The sequence below is a fragment of the Cupressus sempervirens genome, chromosome 5, assembly GCF_028749045.1.
Source record: "Cupressus sempervirens isolate cs-2001-9-10 chromosome 5, ASM2874904v1, whole genome shotgun sequence".
NCBI lineage: Eukaryota > Viridiplantae > Streptophyta > Pinopsida > Cupressales > Cupressaceae > Cupressus > Cupressus sempervirens.
This window is the reverse complement of record NC_143122.1, coordinates 810,634,673-810,647,570: the sequence shown is the minus strand read 5'-3', so window position 1 is coordinate 810,647,570 and position 12,898 is coordinate 810,634,673. Positions and strand designations below refer to the sequence as shown.

Sequence of the window (12,898 nt, the reverse complement as noted above, 5' to 3'; positions counted from 1 at the left end):
GGGTGGTTTTGATGAGTCATGGGGTGGAGTTGTGAGTTAATGAAGTCTTAGACTTTATTGGACTTCATTTTGGAAGTTTCTAAGCCCTATTTTGGAGGCTAACATTCTGCATACAACCCAAGAGGTTGGGTTTTGTACTTAATGAGTTTTAGAGCTCATTAGAAGCCAATTTTGAGTTATGCAAAAATAGTATTGAGTGATATTTTATCTTGAGCACTGTTATGAGTTTTTCTGTAACTATTTTGAAGAAAAGTTGAATATATGACAAGCATTTTACAGGTTCATTTTGGAAAGGATTTTCAAGCCTCAAGCTTTTTCAGTGATATTGTGTAGTTTTTTCTGATTTGATAAGGTTAGTCTGTGAATCCAAGGGTTCCTTGTTAATCTGTCTCAGTTTATACCTTGTCACTGAAGTGTATTTTGTCTGCAGGTCACCTTTTGTCTTTGTTTAATTTTCATCTTATTAAGTTAAAAATTTCTATTTTTCTTAATGAGTGAGAATTAAAACCCTAATGTGAAACACTGTTGCAGGCCAATATAAAGTTTAAGTGCTTATTAGTGTTTTTCCTGCATTTTGATGGTGAAATGGTTGTTATTAGTTGAAAACTTTCTTTAAACATATTTGGTGCATCACCTTTTAGGAAGTAGTTTTTTTTTTTTTCATTTTTTCGCAATCTTCCTTAACCTTTTCCTCAGCAAGAAAGTAGTGTTAGAAGAATCAATCAGGTGATTTCCCATAAAGGATCAGACCTAGAATTCAGAGGTTTAGCCATTGATAGGTTACTGACAGCCTTTGGCTGTTCCAATGTTTGCTTAAATTATCAAATTTCTATTGTAATATGATAGGATGCAAATTTACCATACTTGTCAGGAGAAGAACAAACCACTCCTACAGAACATATTCAAGGTGTAGCTAATTTATGTGCATTACATCATGTGACTAAAGACAATATTGTAGTTAGGCTCTTGGTAGCCTCATTTAAAGGGAAAGCTCTAGAATGGTACAGAAGGTTAGCTGCAGCATCCATTACAGATTGGGACCAGCTGGGAATAGCCTTGTGTGACTTTTTTAAGGATACCTTAGATCATTTGTCTCCGATGGAGCAGTTGTCAACTATCAAGCGAGGTCCTCATCAACAAGTATCTGATTTCAACTTTAGATTCCAAAAGACTTGGGAAAGAATTCCTGCGACAGTAAGACCATCTACGGAGCATGCATTCTTATACTTCCTAAGGGCATTTAATAGCAACATTGCTGTAATGATTCAATCATTAGGAGGAAATACTCTCCCAAATGCATATCAAATAGCTATAAGAGTAGAAAACAATTTGATACAAGCTGGTCAAATAGCCCCAAGGCCTACAGTGCCTATTTTTCTAGTTGCACCAAGGCTACCACCAATAGAGCCATTGCAAGTAGCTCCTTTAGTGGCCATTCTAGTTGTACCAACACTGCCAGCACTAGGGACATCTCAGAATGCATTACAAACAGATGTTTCAGCTTAGTCAAATGAACTTCAAGAAATCAAAGGCTTGCCACAGAACTTTGGTAATGAAATAGTTAATATTAAAAAGCAAAAAAGTTAGAATTATAGGCCTTATCAACAGCCTATACAACCTAGGTTTCAGCAAAACCAAGGGACTAGGCCCGTGTTCTAGCAAAATCAAGGTCAAAGAGCATACAATAATGGACCTTTTCAGCCCTATAATCCAAACTCTGCCAGTACTTCAAAGGAAATGGTTCCTATTCAGAATAACCTGGTACAAGATTTCAAATGGTGCTATCCTTGTAACCAAGCACACAATTAGAATACTTGTGTGAATGGAATGATTAATCAGGCGCTGATGATTTAGAGTATGCCAGTCAACTAGTAAGCTATAGCCAATAAAGTTTCAACATCCAATCAAGTAGAGCAACAACCTGAAACAACATTGTTAAATTGGCAAAAAGAAGACTTTTGTGGAGTTAACCAGGATGGTTCTACAATAGCAGATAAGACGAGAAGCAAAAAGAGAGCTTTGGATACCAACGTACCAGATAAACTAGCAGCAGCCATGGCTACAAATCAAGCCTAGTAGATTCCTTCCAACCAAAGGATTTCACCAAGGGGTCAACCCTTACCAACTGCTAACCAATTAGCAAATGTACCCAAACCAAGTGTGCCACCTGCTACTCCAGTAACTGATAATCCGACGATTCCTTTTAAAGGTGCCAAAGTAAGTGTTCCTATCTTCAATATTTTAGATTCAATGAAGAAGGTTAATGTTTCCATGTCATTGTGGGATTCTTTAAGTATTTCGGGGCAAAAGGATTTGTTGCAATCAGCTTTGCGTGATTTGAATTTGTCTAGTGAGCCTAGCCTTGATAGTGCTAAAGTCATATTGACTAATGCTGAAGAAAGTCTAGCAGTTCAAACTTTGGTACAACCTAAACCACCTCCTTTTTATGTGTCTTTAATCATTAGAAATATCTTAGTCCATAATTGTATGATCGATTCGGGAGCTAGCAGCTCTGTTATGCCTAAACAAATTGTGGACAAGCTAGGAATTAAGTATGAGCCTCTGGAAAAGGGAGTTGTTCAGCTAGATGGAACATCTATAGGCACGATTGGTGTTGTTAGGGGTTTGGATTTGTTTCTCCATGTCTGTCCAAACTTTTCTATTCCTTAAGATATCTACATCATTGAGTTACCCCCTTATTTTTCCTTGTGTCTTTCGCGTGATTTCACTGCTAAGATAGGAGGTTATTTATCTTCAGATTGGTCACACATGTTGTTTAGGACTAGGTATGGTGCCAAAGTCACTATCTAGTCTGAACCTATTACAAAAGATCACATTGAGCCCTATAATCCTAGCCCTGTCAATGCCAATTTGATAATAAATGAATTAGAGGATAATGGGGTAGAAAGTCAAACTCTGATTGAAGGTATTCCAGATATACTTCTTGATGAATGGGCTGTTCAAGACCAAATGCAAAATACTTCAGCCCTTATTGAACAGTCAGACCTTGGAGTTTACATGATGATGGAACCAAATGTCGTAATCCCAAATCTGGTCAAACAAATTGAACAACAAGATAAGGAGTTAGTTGAGCAAGTTTGGGACATGTATTTTGATGGTGCTAGAAGCAAAGTCAGAGTTGGTGGTGGTTGTATGCTGATATCTCCTAATGGAAAGAGGTATTATTCTTCTTGTCATTTCTGTTTTAGCTATTCCAATAATACGGCTGAGTATGAGGCATTGATACATGGACTAGAATGGGCTAGAAGGATGGGTATCTGTTGTTTAAGGATCTATGGAGAAAGTGAATTAGTGGTTAATCAAGTGAGGAATTTGAATACAGCCAAGAACAATCTGTTGAAATCTTACAAAAACAGAGTATGGGATTTGTTAGAAGATTTTGATGCCATAAATCTGATTTCAATTCCAAGAAATCAAAACAGACACGCTGACAGGTTGGCTGCCATAGGGGCAGAATTTAAAGTTCCCAAGGAAGTCAACATCAAAGGCTGGAACAAACATATTAAGGTGGTTGTTAGGTTGGCTGTACCTAATAATAGCATACATTGGCAGGTTTTTGACAGTGACCAGCAAATTGTAAATTTTATCAGAGAAGAGGCAGAATTCTCTGTGATGAATCAAGATAAAATTCAACATCTCTTTGATGATCAGATTATCTAGCTAAAAAACAACCAAGTTCCAAAGGTATTGGTTACCCTTGAATCAATATTTAATAATGATGATGAAGCTAAAAAGCCAAAATCCAGCATTCAAGTACAACAAGGTCATTACGAAGAGGTGGAGGTTTCAGCGAGGAAGAAACTCAAACTAGGAAAAGTTTGTATAGCAGAGGAGAAAGTATCTTTTGTGCAGCTTTTTAATGAGTTTAGTGATGTTTTTGCCTGGGAGTATGGAGACTTGAAAGGCTTTGATCTGAAATTATCTCAACATACCATCAAATTGGAAGCTAATGCTAAACTAGTTAGGTAGAAACAGAGGCCTGTGAATCCCAAATTGGAGCCTTTAATGCAAAAAGAACTTAACAAACTGATTGAGAGCAACATAATTTTTCCAATCAAACATACTTCCTGGGTTTCAAATCTAGTCCCAGTGAGAAAAAAAGAATGGCAAACTTAGGCTATGTGTAGGTTTCAAAGACCTTAATAGGTCCTCATTGAAAGATCGCCACCCTCTCCCCTCAATGGAACAAATTCTGCAGTTTGTTTTAGGTGCTGAACGCTTTTCATTGTTGGATTGTTATAGTGGATATAATCAAGTTTTGGTTAAAGATGAGGATCAGTATAAAATAGTGTTTATAACCAAGTGGGGGACTATGGCCTATAAAAAGATTCCTTTTGGGTTGTCTAATGCTGGAGAAACATTCCAGAAAGCTATGGATATGGCTTTCAACAAACTAATGTACAAGATAGTGCTGGTATATATTGATGATATAACAGTATTTTCAAAAGAAGTGAAGGATCATCTTGGCCATTTGAAACAAATATTTCAACGCTGTAGAGAGTTCAGGATATCCTTAAATCCAAAAAAAAGTGTGTTTGCTATTCACCAAGGCAAACTGTTAGGTTATATTGTGTCAAAAGAAGGAACCGCCATTGATCCTGAGCAGGTTTTTGCTATTTTGGAGCTGCCTTTGCCTCATCATAAAAAGGGACTACAAAGTTTCTTAGGAAGGATCAATTTTGTTCGAAGGTTCATTTAGAACATTGCAGATTTACTCAAACCTTTGACAACCATGCTCAAAAAGCATGCAATTTTCAGTTGGACAAAGGAGGGAAAGTAGAGTTTTGAAGAGATCAAGAAAGCTCTTAGTGAAGCTCCAACTTTAGCAAATCTGAATTTTGATAAGGATTTTATCCCTTATGATTATGGGATCTATGATTGTATTTCTGCAATTTTGGTCCAAGAAAATGAAGATGGCTTTGAACAGCTAATAGCCTTTTTCAGTCAAGGGCTTCATGACTATGAGCAGCGTTATTCCTTTGTGGAGAAGCATGTGCTGGATGTTATCAGAAGTTTAAAAAAAATTAAACTTCTAGTGTCTAACAAAAGGATTCATCTTATGGTTTCTCATCCTAGCGTCAAGGATTTCCTCGTAAACAAGGATTTAAATGAAAAGAGGGCAGGATGGATCACTAAAGTCATGGAATATGACGTGCATATCAAGATTACCAAGCTAGTCAGAGGTAAAGGTTTATGTGAGCAACTAGTTGAAGGCCCTGTTTTAACTAAGATCGATAATGTTTTAATGCTGCAAATTGGACATCAGGAGGAAGCTGAGGTTTTAGAGGGTGATTGGATGACTGAAATGATAAGTTTTCTGTAGCATGGCACATACCCAGTTGATATGAATAAAGCTAAAAGAAGATATTTCTGGTTGCAATCAATTCCATTTGTGTTGCTTAGAGGTGTGCTATTTAGAAAGGACCATAATGGCATGTTACTACAATGTGTGGCTTCTCATCAGGTTGAGAAGATTTTGCATGAGTTTCATGACGGAGTAGCAGGAGGACATTTTGCACCTAGGACTACAGCTTGGAAAATCCTAAGGGCTGGTAACTACTGGCCAAGTTTGTTTAAAGATGCACATGCTTGGGTCAGAAAATGTATCAAATGTGCTCTTTTTGCTGGGAAAGACAAGTTGCCAGCTTTACCTCTTCAGCCAATTCAAGTGGATCAGCCCTTCGCTAGGTGGGGGTTGGATTTTATAGGACCTATTAGCCCTCTATCTGGTTCAAGACATAGATGGATCCTTACTGCTACTGATTATTTTACAAGGTGGACAGAGGCAGTGGCATTAAAGGAGGCTAATGAAACATTAGTTCTGAATTTTTATGAAGATTTAGTAGCTAGGTTTGGAGTTCCAGAATCAATTATATCTGATAATGCATTGGCATTCTTGGGATTAAGAATCACTGATTAGGTTGTCAAGCATGGTATTCATTTAAATACATCCTCAAACTATTACCCTCAAGGTAATGGTTTGGCTGAATCCACAAATAAGAATCTGATAAGTGTTATTAAGAGAGCATTGGAAGATAACTAGTGGAATTGCCATACTAAGCTGAAATTTGCATTGTGGGCAGATCGTATAACACCAAAAAGATCAATTGGAAATTCCCCTTTTATGCTAGTTTATGGGAAGGAAGCCAAATTACCCTTATTTGTGGAGATTCCAGCTTTGGAGATTGTGCGTTAGTTGGAAATTTTAGAGGGGCAAGACCCAATGGCAGTCAGATATGTTGAGCTCATGGAGTTAGAAGAAATGCAGGACAAAGCAATGAAGGATATGGAGTATCATCAACTCCAAATGAAAAGAAGTTTTGATAAGAAGTCAATTGTCAAAGTTTTCAAAGAAGGTGATGTTGTCTTGAGGTGGGATGTTCTGAAAAGTAGACCAGAATAGCATACCAAATTTTGCAAAATGTGGAGTGGTCCTTTCATCATTACGAATTCAAGGAGCACAATGCTTTTAAGTTATTAAAGATGAATGGAGAAAGGCTACCGATCCTTGTGAACGAGATCTACCTCAAATCATGTTTTGAGGTATAAGTTTCAGTCCTACTTTGTACATATTAGGTTTAGTTTCCCTTGTTTTCAATAAATGCGTCTGCTTTAGTTTAGTTTTGTTTTCTGTCTTGTTTTTGGTTTAGTAGTCTAGGTTAGTTAAGTTGCTGGTTTACGTTGTTCTGCAGTCATGCCCGTCTTTTCATTCATGCATGCATAAATGTGTGTGCTCAAATGCATATATATATCCAATATACGCACACATACACATATAGATATTGCAAACACTAAATATGTCTGGCTGTTAGCCATACATATCTGCATATCCATGCATACATTGCATACATACATGCACTTACGTCCATACATCCATGCATACGTCAACCAAATAGTCAACTATGACGGTTCAACTCCTAAAGTTGATACTTGAGTTCTGATCTTGCATACCCGTCAATTTAATAAGAATTTCTAGTCTTATTAAATTCACGAGCATACATTCAAAATTGAACCAGCAACTTCAGAAGTCGCTTTGTGTCAGGTTTAGGTGCTAGGAATGCATAATTCAAAATCTTTGTCTAATAAGTACAACAAACTGGTCAAATGTCTTCACAACATACATACAGGCATGATTGCCCAATCAAGATACCTATGCAAGAATCAATGATCATTACTTCCAGCTCAATATCATTAGCATAACTCATAATGATGAGGACAAGTCTTCATCATTACAAGACACCCAAATCACACTGAGCTGAAAAAACTAATCATTAATTCCCGCATTAAGAGACTCCATAACCCAATGGACTTGTAAGACAAATGGTCTCGTGTATAGCAGGCATACATCCCATGGAAGTCGCCAAAAATGTTATCAAAATTTCATTACCTATGAAATTTTGTTTTAACATCAATTACTGTTTATCAATTGCATTCAATAGCCAATGTTTTCAAAAAATGGAAAAAGTACATTGCATTGATAAAATGAGAAAATTCTTTATTTGTGTTAAACAATGACAATTTTCATTTTTGAAGTTTATACATTAAAGAATTAAAGAACATGTACTGAATGAAAAAGTGATCAAAATCTCTCACACAAGGCCGTGAGAGTAACCTATTCATTATTCTTGTGCAAATTAGGAACAAGTAGTAAACGGAATATATGATACAAATGAACATGCAAGAGTTGAAAAGAAGGAACCAACCATTGCCTGGGGATATATGGCTGGTCTGAGTCTGCTTTCTCGAAGTTGCCTTGCTGAAATTTAGTTCTCCCTGGTTCCTTAAGCATCCAATTCCTACAAAAAAGTCAAAGAAAGGTACATGTTAGATCCATATGGATCTAAGCAATGTCTGGTTCCGTAAAACATACATATACATTTGTACCATTTACCCTTGATCCTGATTTGAACAAGAACTGTGAATTCAATTAATCATGGAATAGCAATATCAGAGTCTGAAAATCAAAACAATGCATACAAGTGGTTTCATTATTAACATGTTTGTGCCATGTGTAGAAAGCAGAGATATTAAAATGATCAACAACAAGTGCAACTGCTAATGAAGTTGTTTATAGGTGTCACGAGCCCGTGCTCGAACCCTATAAGTCAACTCAATCAACATTTTTTTTGAAAAAATTCTAGAAGTGCAAGTTAATTGTTGGCTGGCAATTAAGAAGGTAGTTTTCTGTAGTAAAGAGAACACATTTGAGCTTGAATCTTGTGATGGGACTCATGAGAAAACATCCATCAATTATCTCTTGGAAAAGAATTTCAATCCTTCAAGTCTGAACATGATGCCCATAAGGACCTTACATATAAAGAATGCCGTATGTGATTGAAAAGGTTTGAATTTGCTGTCAAGAATGGAAGAGTCTAATTCAGAGATACTACTATGGCTTGAAGGTCCTACATCTCAGTCCCCAAAGTTCTCTCTTGGCATGGATCTTGCTGTTTGTGCCAAGCCCAAGCCTAGACTTAGGTGGACTCCAAAATTTCATGAGATATTTGTTTGTGCCGTGTCCCAGCTTGGTGGATCAGGAAAAGCCACTCATGAGTTATGAGAATTATGGATGTTAAAGGACTTACACTATACCACCTCAAGAGTCATCTTCAAAAATTCAAGCTTGGAAAATAGCCACACAAAGAAATGAACATTGAGACAGCCAAAAATGGAAGAAGCTTGGATGAGCATGATGAAGACATAATGATGAAAGAAAACAATATCACACCAAGCCATCATGAGACAATGCATATTGCAGATGCCCTGAATGTTCAGATAGGTTGTACAAAGGAGGTTACATGAATAACTAGAAGTTAAAAGACACTTGCAGTTGAGGATAAAATCACAAGGAAAGTACTTGCAAGCAATATTGGAGAAAGCACAAATGGTGACTTGGATCAACCACGTGCGAAAGAGAGATAGCTGGAGATTTACATATTCATGATCCCTTACTGTACCAAGGCGTATGCCGGGCAAGGAAAAAAGATGCTTTGCCCGCCTTTTACTATATAGTAGGCGTGGAGCATAGCAAACAATGTAGGCTACTATTCTATAGAAAAGTGAAGGGAAAACATTACAACCACTTAGTCTACTGAATCCACAACTCATGGATAGAGCAGAGTTTCTATAGTTCCACTGGAGGATATGAAACTGGCAAGGAGAAAGCACAAAAGAGCACTTGCATTGTAATCTTTCCCTTTAGAAGGACTTGAAGTTGCAAGAACAGAGCTTATAGATTTAGCAAAGAGAGTTATCACAGACTCTCATGTTTATAGACGAATCAGAGAGATGAGACTTTGAAATAGATATTAAAAAAAAAGGGGAACCCTACTTGGGTTTGAAATACAGCTTCCGAGATCATTTATAATGAAGTAATCTGTATATTATAAGAGCTGGTCAGAGGCAAGAACATCAAATTCAACATGAAATACCTTGGAAATAAAATAAAATAAAAAACGTATTCAACATGCAGCAACATACGAGTTTGGTGATTTAGCAATAAATAAATAAATTTAAGTGCTGGTATAACTATAGGAAAACCCAATTTGAGTTTTAGAAGTGTTCATGAAAGCGAATTTAACACCTTGTAGGCGACCAGTGAGAACTTACACATATGGAATCACATCATCTGGATATGGAAAATGCAAACGATGTCTACCTTTCAAGATGGGTTTTTCAGGAGAAGGCATCGTGTATGGAAAGCCAATAAAACAAAAAATGAATCTCCAACATAAGAACAACAACAGTGAAACAAGAATTGAAATTAAGTTCTTACCTTCAATCACATCTGCAATGGAAGATATACCAAATGCCAACAATGGATCAAGATCAAATGATGTGAAGAAGAGCCATGGCGTCAGTGCAAGAACCATCAAATTGATTATGAAACCCTCACTCCTTCCATTTCAAAAATCCTAGAATGAGAAAACAATAACTTATGTTTTCTTTAACATATTCTGCCCTTTATCATTTTGAAGGATTTTTTGAAGTCCACGGGTATTTGATAGGGTTTTTTACGTTTTTTAAAGCTTTGTGTTTTGATTTAACAGAAGGGAAAGATTTTATTCAATACCTTATGGGTATTTATTTTGTTTCTTTTCTATCTTGCATATACATGTCACGTTGTAAAGAAGATATATTTGAATGACAATTTTATAAGTCATAAATTTATATTCTTCTATTTTAAATGCAAAATGGAGGGGAATCAAAATAGTTCCATTTTTTATGGTCTTGATTGAAAAGGTTAAAGCCGGAAACACAAGGAACCTTTTTAGGAGAAAGGTGTGGAGGTTGGATTTGACTTTTCCCTATTGGTTTATGACTCTTTATGACTTGTTAGAGCATTTTTTGGGTGGTTTTGATGAGTCATGGGGTGGAGTTGTGAGTTAATGAAGTCTTAGACTTTATTGGACTTCATTTTGGAAGTTTCTAAGCCCTATTTTAGAGGCTAACATTCTGCATACAACCCAAGAGGTTGGGTTTTGTACTTAATGAGTTTTAGAGCTCATTAGAAGCCAGTTTTGAGTTATGCAAAAATAGTATTGAGTGATATTTTATCTTGAGCACTGTTATGTGTTTTTCTGTAACTATTTTGATGAAAAGTTGAATATATGACAAGCATTTTATAGGTTCATTTTGGAAAGGATTTTCAAGCCTCAACCTTTTTCAGTGATATTGTGTAGTTTTTTCTGATTTGATTAGTCTGTGAATCGAAGGGTTTCTTGTTAATCTATCTCAGTTTATACCTTGTCACTGAAGTGTATTTTGTCTGCAGGTCACCTTTTGTGTTTGTTTAATTTTCATCTTATTAAGTTAAAAATTTCTATTTTTCTTAATGAGTGAGAATTAAAACCTTAATGTGAAACATTGTTGCAGGCCAATATAAAGTTTAAGTGCTTATTAGTGTTTTTCCTGCATTTTGATGGTGAAATGGTTGTTATTAGTTGAAACCTTTCTTTAAACATATTTGGTGCATCACCTTTTAGGAAGTAGTTTTTTTTTTTTTTTTTTCGTTTTTTCGCAATCTTCCTTAACCTTTTCCTCAGCAAGAAAGTAGTGTTAGAAGAATCAATCAGGTGATTTCCCATAAAGGAGTCAGCCTAGAATCTGGAGGTTCAGCCATTGATAGGTTACTGTTAGCCTTTGGCTGTTCCAATGTTGGCCTAAATTATCAAATTTCTATTGTAATCTGATAGGGTGCAAATTTAAGTGCCAACAGGTCTATTTGGAAAGAGAGAAACAATATGATTTTGAAATATAGAAAGATGCCAATGGTGTTTTTTAGGCCCTTATCCATAAAATCAAGGAAAATATGATAATTTTGCATCCTTTTAGTCATGTCTGTCCTCTCAAGTCCTTAGATTGAGATATCACTAAAAATGGAACCTTGTGGAGTGTGATAATAATTACAACAATTTCATCATTAAAATAAGAAGAAATATAAAATGCCCCCCTAACCCCTTGTTATTGGTTGTTGATCATATGATTTACAATGATGTGGTGGTATCTCATATTTATAGAGTGTAGTCTAGTGATTTGGTTTTAGATATTGAGAAATAGTTGTTACAATATGATGTTAATTATCAATGTGTTGAAAAAAAATGGATAAGAAGTATACAATTGTATTATAGGTATGGTCCCTTACTATCAATTAGATTGAAACATGTATGGAGAAAATTGACATCTTCTACAAATATTGTTTATAGTGGCATGCCATGTAGTAGCCAATTTTCAAATACAATGTGATTAGATCAAGAATGATCTTAGTGATATTGCTAGAACCTAGAAAATTATCAAGGATTTGAATGGTGTGTACAGGAAAAGAGTCAGTGAGCTATAGATTGAGTTTCTACCTTAATAACAATGGAGGAAAGACTTGATCACGATATTTTGGCTTACAATGGATATGACTAAAGTTAGGATGGATCGAGTTGCCAATCTATTGGCTCAAGAAAAACCACCTACTCAACACTATGGTATCAATACAAAACACCAATAAAAACTTCTCTAACTTATCCAAGTGATTTGTTTTGCAAGCTCTTGTGCACTTGCTCGTACATAAAGTAGAGTCAAATATCAAAAAAGGAATCAACCAACCATAACAAAAGAAAAGAGTTTTCCTACCACACCACAATGGTGCATATAGATGTATGAGAATTAAACTACTTTTTTCTTGCAAGCAATGGGCACTTCATACTATAAGGAAATTAACTCTTCCCTAACAATGACAAGGCAATGCCTACTTATCTCCTCTCTATAAATTCATTGAAAATTTCCCCCTTAACATAGGGTAATAGATGCATAAATATTTTTATCCATTTTTTTATTATTCAAACACATTCCCCTACCATATATACATACAAAAAGAGTACACAAAGATATTATATATATAGTGTCCTTGAGATTGGTCAAGGATAGAAGAGTGGAAGAGTTTCCATGGGCAAGGAGTAAAAATAGATAAAAAACAAACATGAGATTACCATCAGATACACCTCAAAATGTTCTTAATTTTGCCAACTCATGGAATATTTTAGCTACCCAACATGTTTAGGACGAGCATGTTGGCGAATGGGCAATCAACATCACAAACTAAGAAAATCTTGTGCTATCATAGATCTAACTTAAGTTTTTAAACCTTCTCAAAGGAATCTACATTGGTACCATCTATAAGGGAGATAGGGGGGTGAAACTATATATGCAATTTTAAACATAAGTTAACTTTAATATAGCTATTATTCAAAAACAATAACAAATACATAATATGAAATATTTAAGAAGTACACAAGAGTGGTAATCTTATGTGAAAATCCAAGATGGGAAAAATCATGAGACAATCAACCTCACAATAATAATGAATCACTTACGATAAGTAGAAAAC

The 12,898-nt window shown here is 35.7% G+C and overlaps 1 pseudogene; it reads left to right on the top strand.

The window, feature by feature from the left end:
- The first annotated feature begins 8,383 nt into the window (after positions 1-8,383).
- Positions 8,384-9,321, top strand: LOC149558357 (protein PHR1-LIKE 3 pseudogene; annotated as a pseudogene).
- Positions 9,322-12,898: the final 3,577 nt, after the last annotated feature.